The sequence below is a fragment of the Nansenia antarctica genome (assembly GCF_963989245.1).
Source record: "Nansenia antarctica genome assembly, chromosome: 2".
Classification (NCBI taxonomy): domain Eukaryota; kingdom Metazoa; phylum Chordata; class Actinopteri; order Argentiniformes; family Microstomatidae; genus Nansenia; species Nansenia antarctica.
This window is the reverse complement of record NC_137675.1, coordinates 27451152-27461710: the sequence shown is the minus strand read 5'-3', so window position 1 is coordinate 27461710 and position 10559 is coordinate 27451152. Positions and strand designations below refer to the sequence as shown.

Sequence of the window (10559 nt, the reverse complement as noted above, 5' to 3'; positions counted from 1 at the left end):
ACAGTGCGACTGTTTTGGTCGCATTTGCGAGTGAATATATTTCTGTGCGACTTGGAAATACATTCAATCGCACCAGTGCGACTAACTGCTGAACTACTGTCATGCGCAGTCAAACCTATGTGTATAAGCGATGAGGGAATGAAAACAGTGAACAGAAACGCGTGTCGCAGAAATGCTTCACGCGAGTCCTATATGCTTAAAATGCGCATAATGGGTATATGGGATACAGCTCTCATAGTTCGTAGCGCTGTTTTTTGTTAGCCGCTAGCTGCTAGCAGCGGTTGCTTCCGGTTTCATTACAAAGAGGTTAACCCTATATGTGCCTGATGTCTAACATTCAAATGACTCTAACTTCATCTTTTTTCGGATTTCAATGTATGACACATCATTTGAAAGTTTATGATCCGTAGTTCCAATCCACAACACGTCACATTTGAAAGTGTTTCTGTAATTCTTTTACATTTGAAAGTGTTTTGTTTATATATATTTATATTATACAATTTACCAGTCATATTCTGGAATGTGTCTAAATGTTAAAGTTCCATAAGTATAAGCAAAATAAAGTAACAGTTTGTAAATAAATAGTAGCATTTGAAACAAACAAAAAAAACGAACCGTGAACCGTGACCCAAAAACCGAGGTTCATACCGAACCGTGGGCCAACTGAAATTAAGATTCTTACTTCCCCTTTACATTGTGTGAGTCTCCATTTTTATTACGGCCAAGAGCCGGTTATGATCATTTTGATATGTTATGATTATGATAATTTGTTGTCGTTGTTGACGAAAATTGCGCAATTTTCATTGTGCTACTGAAATTCTTGGTGTGCTACTAAATTTTTCAACATGGTAGCACAGTGCTACCTGGGGAAAAGGTAAGCGTCAAGCCCTGCCTATAGCAACAAAAGACGCTGACAGCTGTTCGGAGTGCTTATGTGTTCGTTTCCAGGACATCAGAGGAGCAACATATCACAAAAAAGCGATCGTATATTTTAGTTTGTAAACATTAAGACATCGTAATGCTAACCTCAGAATGGCACTAGGGATAACATCCACAACAACACTTAACAGTAATACATTTATGTAATATACTGTAATGAACCTGCGAGGGGAGGGGACATTCGTAGCTGATTTCTCTAGGTTCGATTATTGGTAAGCGACAGAACTTTCCGGACTGGTTACAATACGATCGTTTTTTTGAGATAGGTTGTTCCTGCTGTGATGTTCTGGTATGGTGGTATGGTATAAGGCAGGGGTGCCCACACTTTTTTTAATCAAGATCTACTTTTCAAGTAGCCAGTCTGCCACGATCTACCAGTCTAGTTTAAACATCGCAAACATACACGCACGTACTACAAACACACACACACACACACAGTTCCCAGCCTGCATAGTACAATACACTTTCTCTCTCTGTCACACAGCCACACAGGAGAAGACCATCACAAACCCTTCCTCTTTGCTATTCTCACTCACACACACCCACACACACACACACACACACACACACACACACACACACACACACACACACAGACACACAGACACACACATAATTGTTTTTATCACATGATGGGGACTCATGACTAGGAGGTGAATGATGGGGACGTTACTTTCTAAATGTTCTAGAGACATGGTTTAAACTGCTAAAAATTGCTTTTGATTTTACAATCATAAAAATCACTTGAAATATCTAGTTTTAATAACTTTTTATTGCAGACCTGACTTTTCATATCCTGGTGGGGTCTTGTCAGACAAACCAGCCTCAGGGGTACCTATGATGTCATCACTATTTGCACAACACTGTTTGGTACTACAAGCTCTACACTAAGCTCTATTACAGGCATCTTGCAATATCTGGAAATACTGGATTACAGGGGTCACACTTCTATTATAACAACACAGAGTTCAGAAGGAAGAACATTCATTCATTAACGACAATGTAATACAAAAAATATACAACTCAACTCTTTAATTAACATAACGAGGGTCGGAAAAAAAAAGTCATACAATTGTATAGGGGTATCCTTAAAAAATAGCATTCTACAAGAAAACAACAGTTATTTTTTGTGTTTTCCCCAAAAAGTGAATTTTTCAGATAGGAAACATAACCGTAACCTTCCTCGGCCCTCGATAACATTAACAGTGCAACGCCACATTAACGTGTCATAGACAGGCGTTGGATAGCTGTTATTCTGTTCTTTACATAGAATTTGACTGCTTCCCAACTTCTTTCTCTCAGTGCCCCTGGAGATAACGCAATACAGTCGACACATTCTCTTTTTCCCGGTACCCGGCCAGATCTGATGCATTCCAACAGCTTTTTTTCTACAGCCTGAATCTCCTCCTGTGTCCACTTTCTTCTCTTGGCATTATCTGGACCAAATAAACATTATTGCTATTAAGTGTCAACATGAGGAAATCTTCTGTCAAAATCAAATAAGCATAAGTTGGTCAGCACCCTGTTTTGAAATGACTGACGTGACATACGTCTGTATGTCCAAATATGTACATGGATACCGGGTGGTACGTCCAAAGTAAGGATGTTTTAGTTTGTAATGACTTAAGAGGTCAGACCTACTTGAAACAGAGGTGGAACACGTCTTGCACTGCCACATTCACACTGCCGTTCACTGCAAAGGGAGGAGAAAAAACGTGTTGGAACATACACTGAATTTATACTACATTACATTACATACACTGCAATTTGAATAGCATGCAGGGTTTTTCCTGGCTCAAAATGAGGCGGAGGTGGTACCAGTGGTGTTTGACATCGGGGGGGCCCATGAAGCAGGGCTGTCTGGGGGTCCTTAAACGACCGTCAAACACTTAATTTCTTGCATTCTGGTGAATTGATATGCACCAATTTGTGCCCTTTCTGCATCAATTTATGGTGGAAATGTCATTGTTTATGTAAAGGAAAACACAATATTCAGGCACCAGATGACCATTCAAAATATAATGCAATATAAGGCTCTCAGGCATTCTGTACTTTCAAATATGTATTCTCCTTGAGCAGTCAACATCAACTATCAGCTATTTCGGTAGCAAAAACGAAAGCTAACTTATTTGCGAAACAGCGCCCCCGCCACCACGTCGGCGCAGTGCCGCAATTGCAGTTAGAAATGACAGAAATACACCGAGTGCAACGTAGAGCTGGAGGCGGCTAGATACGGAGGCGGCCGCCTCATAATTCTCTACGCAGGAAAAACCCTGCATGTTTTTAGATGAAAGGTGCTATAAAAATAAAAATAAAAATTAATTTGATACATAAAATAGAATAATAGAAGAACATTTTTAAAATACTCACAGAGCCTTTGGCACACCCTCTGGCACAAGCAACACATTTGGATCTGTGAAGATATACAATTAATCACATGATTACTTTAAGGGACAATAAGCGGCCACTGATTTCTGGCAGAATTTTTCTTGAATAATTATTTATCATTAACTTAATTATTATCATTACCATACACTTTATACACACTGCACTCACCATATTTCTTCGCTACTGTATTGCACTGTACTGCATTGAACGGTTTTCATTATCAGGATATCTAGTATTTTGTTGTTATTGCTGAAAGGTCTTGCTGAAGCAAGCATTTGTATACTTTCACCAAAATTCCAGAGCATAAAGTTAGCTAGCAGGAACTTATAGCAAACTACACATTGGCTAGTAACTTGCTAGCAGCTAGATAACGTTATCCTAAGCCTAGCATCACTTTACCATGCCGTTAGCACGTGGCACGTTCTTTTCTTATGTCTGTCTTACATGTAACGATGAATTGAAAATCAAGGACCCCAATTGAAATAAGCCAGTGGCTTTCTTGGGTTTTTATCCTTTTAGTTGACCTTGTATGTAATATGTACTTTCATGTACCTACTTCTGCAAACCTTCTAATAAAGTTTTCAATCAATCAATCAAGCCTCCTCTGGCTAACATTAGTAGTTAGCTAACTAGCAGCCGGAATAGCTAACTAACGTTACACATTGGCTATTCTAGCAACTGGAATTACCCAGAACAACTGACGATGCAGCTAACAGTGACAATGTTTTCACATTAAGACCCTTGTTAACCCTGTAACTAGTCAATACAGTATTACTCCATTTAGTTTATCCTAGCCTGCAGCTACAACATCATATTTTTGTACAAATACAAACCTACCTACCTCCTCTCATCGAAGTTCTTATGATATCCTCGATATTGAAAGATGAACCTGTAAACAATGTTTCATTAAAACAGATATCACATCGACATGCTACTTACAATATGGCGCTCCTTCTCTTTGCTCCTTCTCCTTGCTTGCTCCAAGTGGTGGTGTGAAATTGCGCGCTGCATGTGCCTCAATATGCACCTGCGAGGTGAATTCAAGGTCCCAGTGGGCAGTGCGTGCGCCCACATGACATTGGGGGAGGGGCAAACTATCTAAATTAATATTATGTTCTATCATCATGATCATTATTTGTTGATTACACATCTACCGAGATTATAATAATCAAGCTACATTTAAACATGTTTAAAGGAGAACCTTAAACAATTCATGTAGTATCATTTAAATTATTATTTGGAGATTGAACAGACTGCCAGTTCCCTTATTTTCAGTGTGCGACTTTTGTGGCCATAGGTTACATGCAAATTAAACCTGGTCAACTTTATCAAAAGATACTGATATATGGAGATCTTTCTTGGTCAGGTGGCCGGAAATGATATATTGATAACTCAGAGAGAAGGTTGAATCGTAATCATTGTATTAGGCAGATCTGGGTTGCATTCTCTTGTACAGATGTTTCCAAGGCAGCATGCTCTGTTAAGTCCAAGCTTCAAGCATGGCTACGACATAGGAGATGTCGAGCTTGGCTGCGACTAGGGGTGGGACGATTAGAAAATGTCATGTCACGATTATCGTGGGCAAAATAATCGCGATCCACGATATTATCGCGAGAATGAAAAAAAAAAAAAAAAAAACTTTTTTTAGAATGCCAATAAAACACACTGTAATCACTTTAACTTAGATTTTGTTGTATTTTTATTGAATCATGTTAATAACATTAACATCATTTTAAAAACATCTTGACAAAAATAAAAATCTTTAATAAAATCTTAAATAAGGTAATGATAAATTATAAGGTATCACTGCATAAATAAAGGAAAAAAATACTGTCAAACAAAACTTGAACACTGACACTTTTCTGTCATCAAACTGAGTGCTAGCCTTGTGGCTTAGAGACGTGAAAGCTTCAAGATAGGTTAAAGTGCAAAAATGTCAACATGTTCACTTTTTCTGCCTTTAGCTGTGCTCGGAGAGGTGTGAGTATGTGCCCACTGGCACTAAACACTCTCTCTGAAGGAACACTAGTTGCAGGTATGCATAGAAGCCTGCGTGCAACCCTGGAAAGGTGAGGCAATGGACACGGGGCCGATGCAGCCATGGTGAGAAGGCTAGCATACGTTAGTGACTGACTGACAAGGCTGACTTGACAGTCACGTTACCCATGCAGGCTGAACAATCGCGCGAGACAAATTTCTGTGAGGATATTCGCGCGCGGCTCATGTGAGAAATCTCAATTATATTACCATTTATTTATAACATACGATTATTACATCCTCCCTCTCGCCAGTTTGGGGCAACATAGACTTCTCCCCTGGTGCCACGGATAGGGGTTTCAAGCGGTGGGACAGCAAAGGGATGGTTACTATCGGACATTTATATGATACGGAAATACTACTTTCATTTGACCAATTATGTAAGAAATATGACCTACCACGAAATGAGTTTTTCAGATACCTTCAGATACGAAGTTTTTTAAATAGCCAAAAAGACACTGGCCTCTGTCACCAACCCTCTCCGCTGGAGGAGATAGTCTCTGCTGGAAAGACGAGAGGCATTCTGGGGCTTGGGTATAGAGCACTTTCGAAATATGATAAAGGCAAACCTGCATTTACGCCCAAAGACTGGAATAATGACCTGAACATTAATACTGATGCAGCAACTTGGTCACTAATATGGCAATCGGCAAACGACATCTCAATCTGTAATAGGACGAAGGAAACGCAATTTAGACTACTACAACGTTTGCAGATTACTCCCCAACTTAGACATAAAATGGATCATAACAAATCGGAAATGTGTACAAAGTGTATTACCGAGGTTGGGAGCTTTGTTCATTGTGTTTGGACTTGTAGATATATAGATGATTACTGGAAAGGTATAGTGGATAAAATTCATCTAATTCTAGATGTTACATTGGATAAGGACCCCATGTGTCTATTGTTTGGGTTGCCAGACAAACAACTTAAAAGTATGCATTCCAAAAGACTTCTGTGTATCCTCACTTTTTGTGCAAGGAAAAATGTACTGCATAACAAAGTGCAAAACTAGTTTTCTACTATTAATGGGACAATAACCTCCCCCACGGATACTAGTTGTTGTTGTTATGTCCTGTTGTGTACATGTCTCTTTGAAACTCAATACAAAAATTAACAACAACAACAAAAAACACACATAGGTCACATACATTAATACATACAATAAAAACAGACAGATCAAATCATGATACAGGTGATGGTACTCCTGCTGGGCATTGCTGCCTGACGCACCTCCAACAGTGCCTTTAGAACAGGTGTGCTGTGACACCTCACTGAACACCTATGTGGGCCTAACTGGGTCATCAGCTGGGGACCACCAGTCAGACAAAGCAGTGTTTATAAAATGTAGTGCCTATTTAAAAAGTCCAGTCATTTAAAAAAAAAAAAAAAAAAAAAAACGATTATGACGATTATTCAACTAATTAAAATTCTCCACGATAAAGTTATCGCGGGTGTTTTTATCGCGATTAACGATAAACACGATAATCGTCCCATCCCTAGCTGCGACATAAGGGATGCCGAGCTTGGCTACGGCTGGTGCCGAGCCAAGTACTGATGTTTGTTACAGCTTATATACCGTTCTCAGAGAGGGAATAGCTTTACCTCATAACTTACAATACTGACATTAGTTCCCATACATGGTTCTATCCTGTGTTCATGCTGTTCTACCCTGTTGACCACTGGGTAAGGCTCCTATTCTGGGAATCTGGGACATTGGGGTGGTGGGGACATTGGGTGGGGTGGTGCTGGACACCTAAACTCCAGTGTGTTCATTTCCTGTTCTATTAAAAAGGTTCAGTCTCTGTTCCTCTCCTCCTCAGCGGTAACACAGGTAGCTGATGATGAGCTTGGGGATGTCCAGTTGACCTATGACCTCCACGGCTCTGGTACCCAGCATCCTTCTCAGCGCCACTCTGCTCAGGTGCTGCAGACTCAGGGGGTTACTCTCATAGTGCAGTAGACAGCGGGCTGACGGGGACCCTGGCAGGGCCAGGTCGCTGGGCCTCCTCTCCTGCTGGTCTCTGGCGTACACGTTGGCCCCGAACTCCACCAGCATCCTGATCATGTCCACGCTCTGGGCCCCGGCTGCATGGTGCAGGGGGGGTCACGTGCAGCCTGGCTGCATTCACCAGCGCACCTGCGTCCAGCAGCACCTTGACAAAGCTGGTGTGTTGGCGGGAGCAGGCGACGTGCAGGGGGGTGCCGTAGTACATGTCATAGGCCTCCAGACTGGCCCCCCGAGACACCATCAGCCTCACACACGCACTGTTACCCTTCATGCAGGCCTCGTGCAGGGCGGAGGCTGTGCAGGAGGTGAGGGTGGGGTTGACCGCGGCCCCGTGGTCCAGCAGCAGGGTCACACACTCCAGGCTGCCCGCAGAGCAGGCCTCACACAGGGCCGTGCCCCCGTACACGTTACGGCTGTCCACCTGAGCCCCTGCCTCCAGCAGCAGTCTAACACAGTGCGTCTGGCCCCTGCCGCAGGCCTCGTGCAGGGGGGTGACAGAGTCCACCCCCACCATGTTGACCGAGTCCCCCCCCTGGATCGAGGCCCCCCCCAACAGCCACGCGCATCATTCGACTGATGCTCACGAGACGTTGCTAAGGGACGTGTATGTATTCAATGTACAGGATATATAATTAGGCAATTCTGCTTGAGCTCTTAAATCTGCGTGCTACTCCATAGTTCGTTAAGCCGGAAGTCCTTTAGTCTTGTGTTTTGAGTCACTTTAAGTTAATTGTTTCACTGTTCATTACTTGGCTAGCTACCTAACTTGCTATATAGTCTTTATTAATACTTATCCGCTCTCTCCTTTTTATAGGGAGTAGTTTTCAGTTTAAGTGTTTCACAGAAACAGCCCTGCTACCCCCTCACCATACCCCCCCAGGCCCCAGAGGGCCCAGACCCAGCCCTGCTACCCCCTCACCATACCCCCCCCAGGCCCCAGACCCAGCCGTGCTACCCCCTCCATACCCCCCCCAGGCCCCAGAGGCCCCAGACCCAGCCGTGCTACCCCCTCCATACCCCCCCCAGGCCCCAGACCCAGCCCTGCTACCCCCTCCATACCCCCCCCAGGCCCCAGACCCAGCCCTGCTACCCCCTCCATACCCCCCCCCCCCCAGGCCCCAGACCCAGCCCTGTAGGGGGAGCTCTGGTCCAGCCCCCTCCCTCTCCAACCACGCCTGAGAACCTCCCTGCCACGGGGAGACACCTCGCCTCTCCTCTCAGTCTCTCCTTCAGTTCTTTCAGAAAGCCTTAAAAGAGCCATGTGTGATGTTTATGGTACAGACCAGCAGGTGGCAGTCAAGGGTCAATTTTGTTACTTCAACATACAGTGCCCTCCACAATTATTGGCACCAATCTTTTCTTGGTAAAGATGAGAAAAATGGGTTCCTTTTTCTCCTTGTTCCTTGTTCCTTTTGGTGAATCAGCTTAAGCGCTCTCGGTTTTTATTCTACAGAATTAGGATATTTATCTAATTGTTGCCATTACAAAGTTCAAATAAATCCACCAAAAGTTGGTAATTTACATTAGAACATTAACATGAATATTATGCTGTTGTCAATAAAGACGTTATCGAAGCGTATCAACTTGTGGTTATGGACGTATTCTACTGTGTGCGTAAATTCAATGTGGTACATAGACCAGTAGACGATTTCGAGTTCGTAATAATAAATACATTTAAAAAAAAAAAAAAAAATACTTTACCCATAATCTACCCTAATCTTGTTTTATTTATATTCTCCCGTTGCCTCTGGTTCTTGTCCCCCCCGGTTTATCATATTGTTACTCACCATGTCCTCTAGATTCTATATGGGGTTGTAACAAGTGGGGGCTCATCTGGGATGGGTGGACAAAGGAGTCGTGTTTGTTAGGATAAATTACGTTTATTGGTTAAAGGATTTTGTTAGTGTTGACCTTGTCTCCGGTGGCTATCGTGGTGAGTATTGCTGTCTGGATGTCCGTGGTCTAGCCTTCAATAAGCATTGTGCAACTTCCTCTGTCAGATTAGGTGGGTGTCCAGCTAGACTGTATCAGTTTTTCCTTCGGGCACCCTGTTATTATTTTGCCTTTGTTATTTTCGGAGCGAATCCTGGGTGGGGATAGAGTTCCCTGTTGGGGGCAGGCGTTTCAGGGTCTTCGGGCCACTGAAGTTTAGCCTTTAAAGTCGCCTCGTGCCCGGCAAACTCCAGAAGACAGGTAGTAATAGTTTTGGGCTAGGTAGGACAGGGGAAGTTGTTTTCGGAAGGCTGGGCTTGTGTTTACATGTCATGTGTGTGGTATCCGGCATCAATGGTCATCTCGTTGCTACCGGTGGATAAGGTCAGGAAGTGAATGAATGAATTGTGATAACTAAGCGGACCTCAGTGTGGAGAAGAAGACGCTCAAAGGTCTCGTCATTTTCCTGACACAGCTGTCTGAACAATCTGGTATTCAGGGCGTGGGCTTTTATTTTGTTTATTGCCTTGACTGTAACATTGAGAGACTCATGGAGAGGTGGACTTTTAGATTTGGCCACAAGGTTGTGGCGGTGCAAGACACAGTGGACTGTGAGGACATGCGGGACCTGCTCCTTCAGCAGAGCAGTGAAGCCACGGTACCTGCCAACCATGGACGGGGCACCGTCAGTGGCACATGCAAGGATGTTCTTGATTGGGATTGACTTCTCCTGTAGATATGCATCCAGTGCATTAAAAATGGTCTGGCCCTTGGTGTCTGTTTCCAGATATTTGGAAAATAAAAATTCCTCAGCCATCTCCTGACTGTTGGAGGCACTATAGCGGACATAGGCCATCAACAGAGCATTATTGTCAGCAGTGGTTGTCTCATCCAGCTGAAGACTGAATGGAGTTTCCCGCAGGATGGCACACAGCCTCTGTATCGGCGCCCATCTCATCAACCCTGCGTGCTACGGTGTCATTGCTGAGTGGGATGGATTTCAGCACCTGTGTGGGATCACGCTCCATCACAGTAGATATTACCTCTTTGATGGCAGGGAGTACCAACTTCTCTCCAATTGTGAACGGCTGCCCACATTTGGCTATCAGCAGGGAGATATTATAGGATGCTATTAGCCCGCTGTCAGTCTGGGTGGTCTTCCTAGCGAAGAGACTGCTGATGGTGCTCCTACCATGTTTCTCTTTGAGGGCCTGGAAGAATGGACGCTGCTTATCTGCCTTGTCCGGGTGTA

At 43.5% G+C, this 10559-nt stretch overlaps 1 pseudogene across 1 annotated transcript; it reads right to left on the bottom strand.

The window, feature by feature from the left end:
• Positions 1-7183: 7183 nt before the first annotated feature.
• LOC308150050 lies at positions 7184-10163 on the bottom strand (annotated as a pseudogene). Its single transcript has 2 exons — positions 9732-10163; positions 7184-7907 (listed from the first exon to the last, which is right to left on the bottom strand). The product of its transcript is annotated as an uncharacterized misc_RNA (transcript).
• Between the last annotated feature and the right edge of the window lie 396 nt (positions 10164-10559).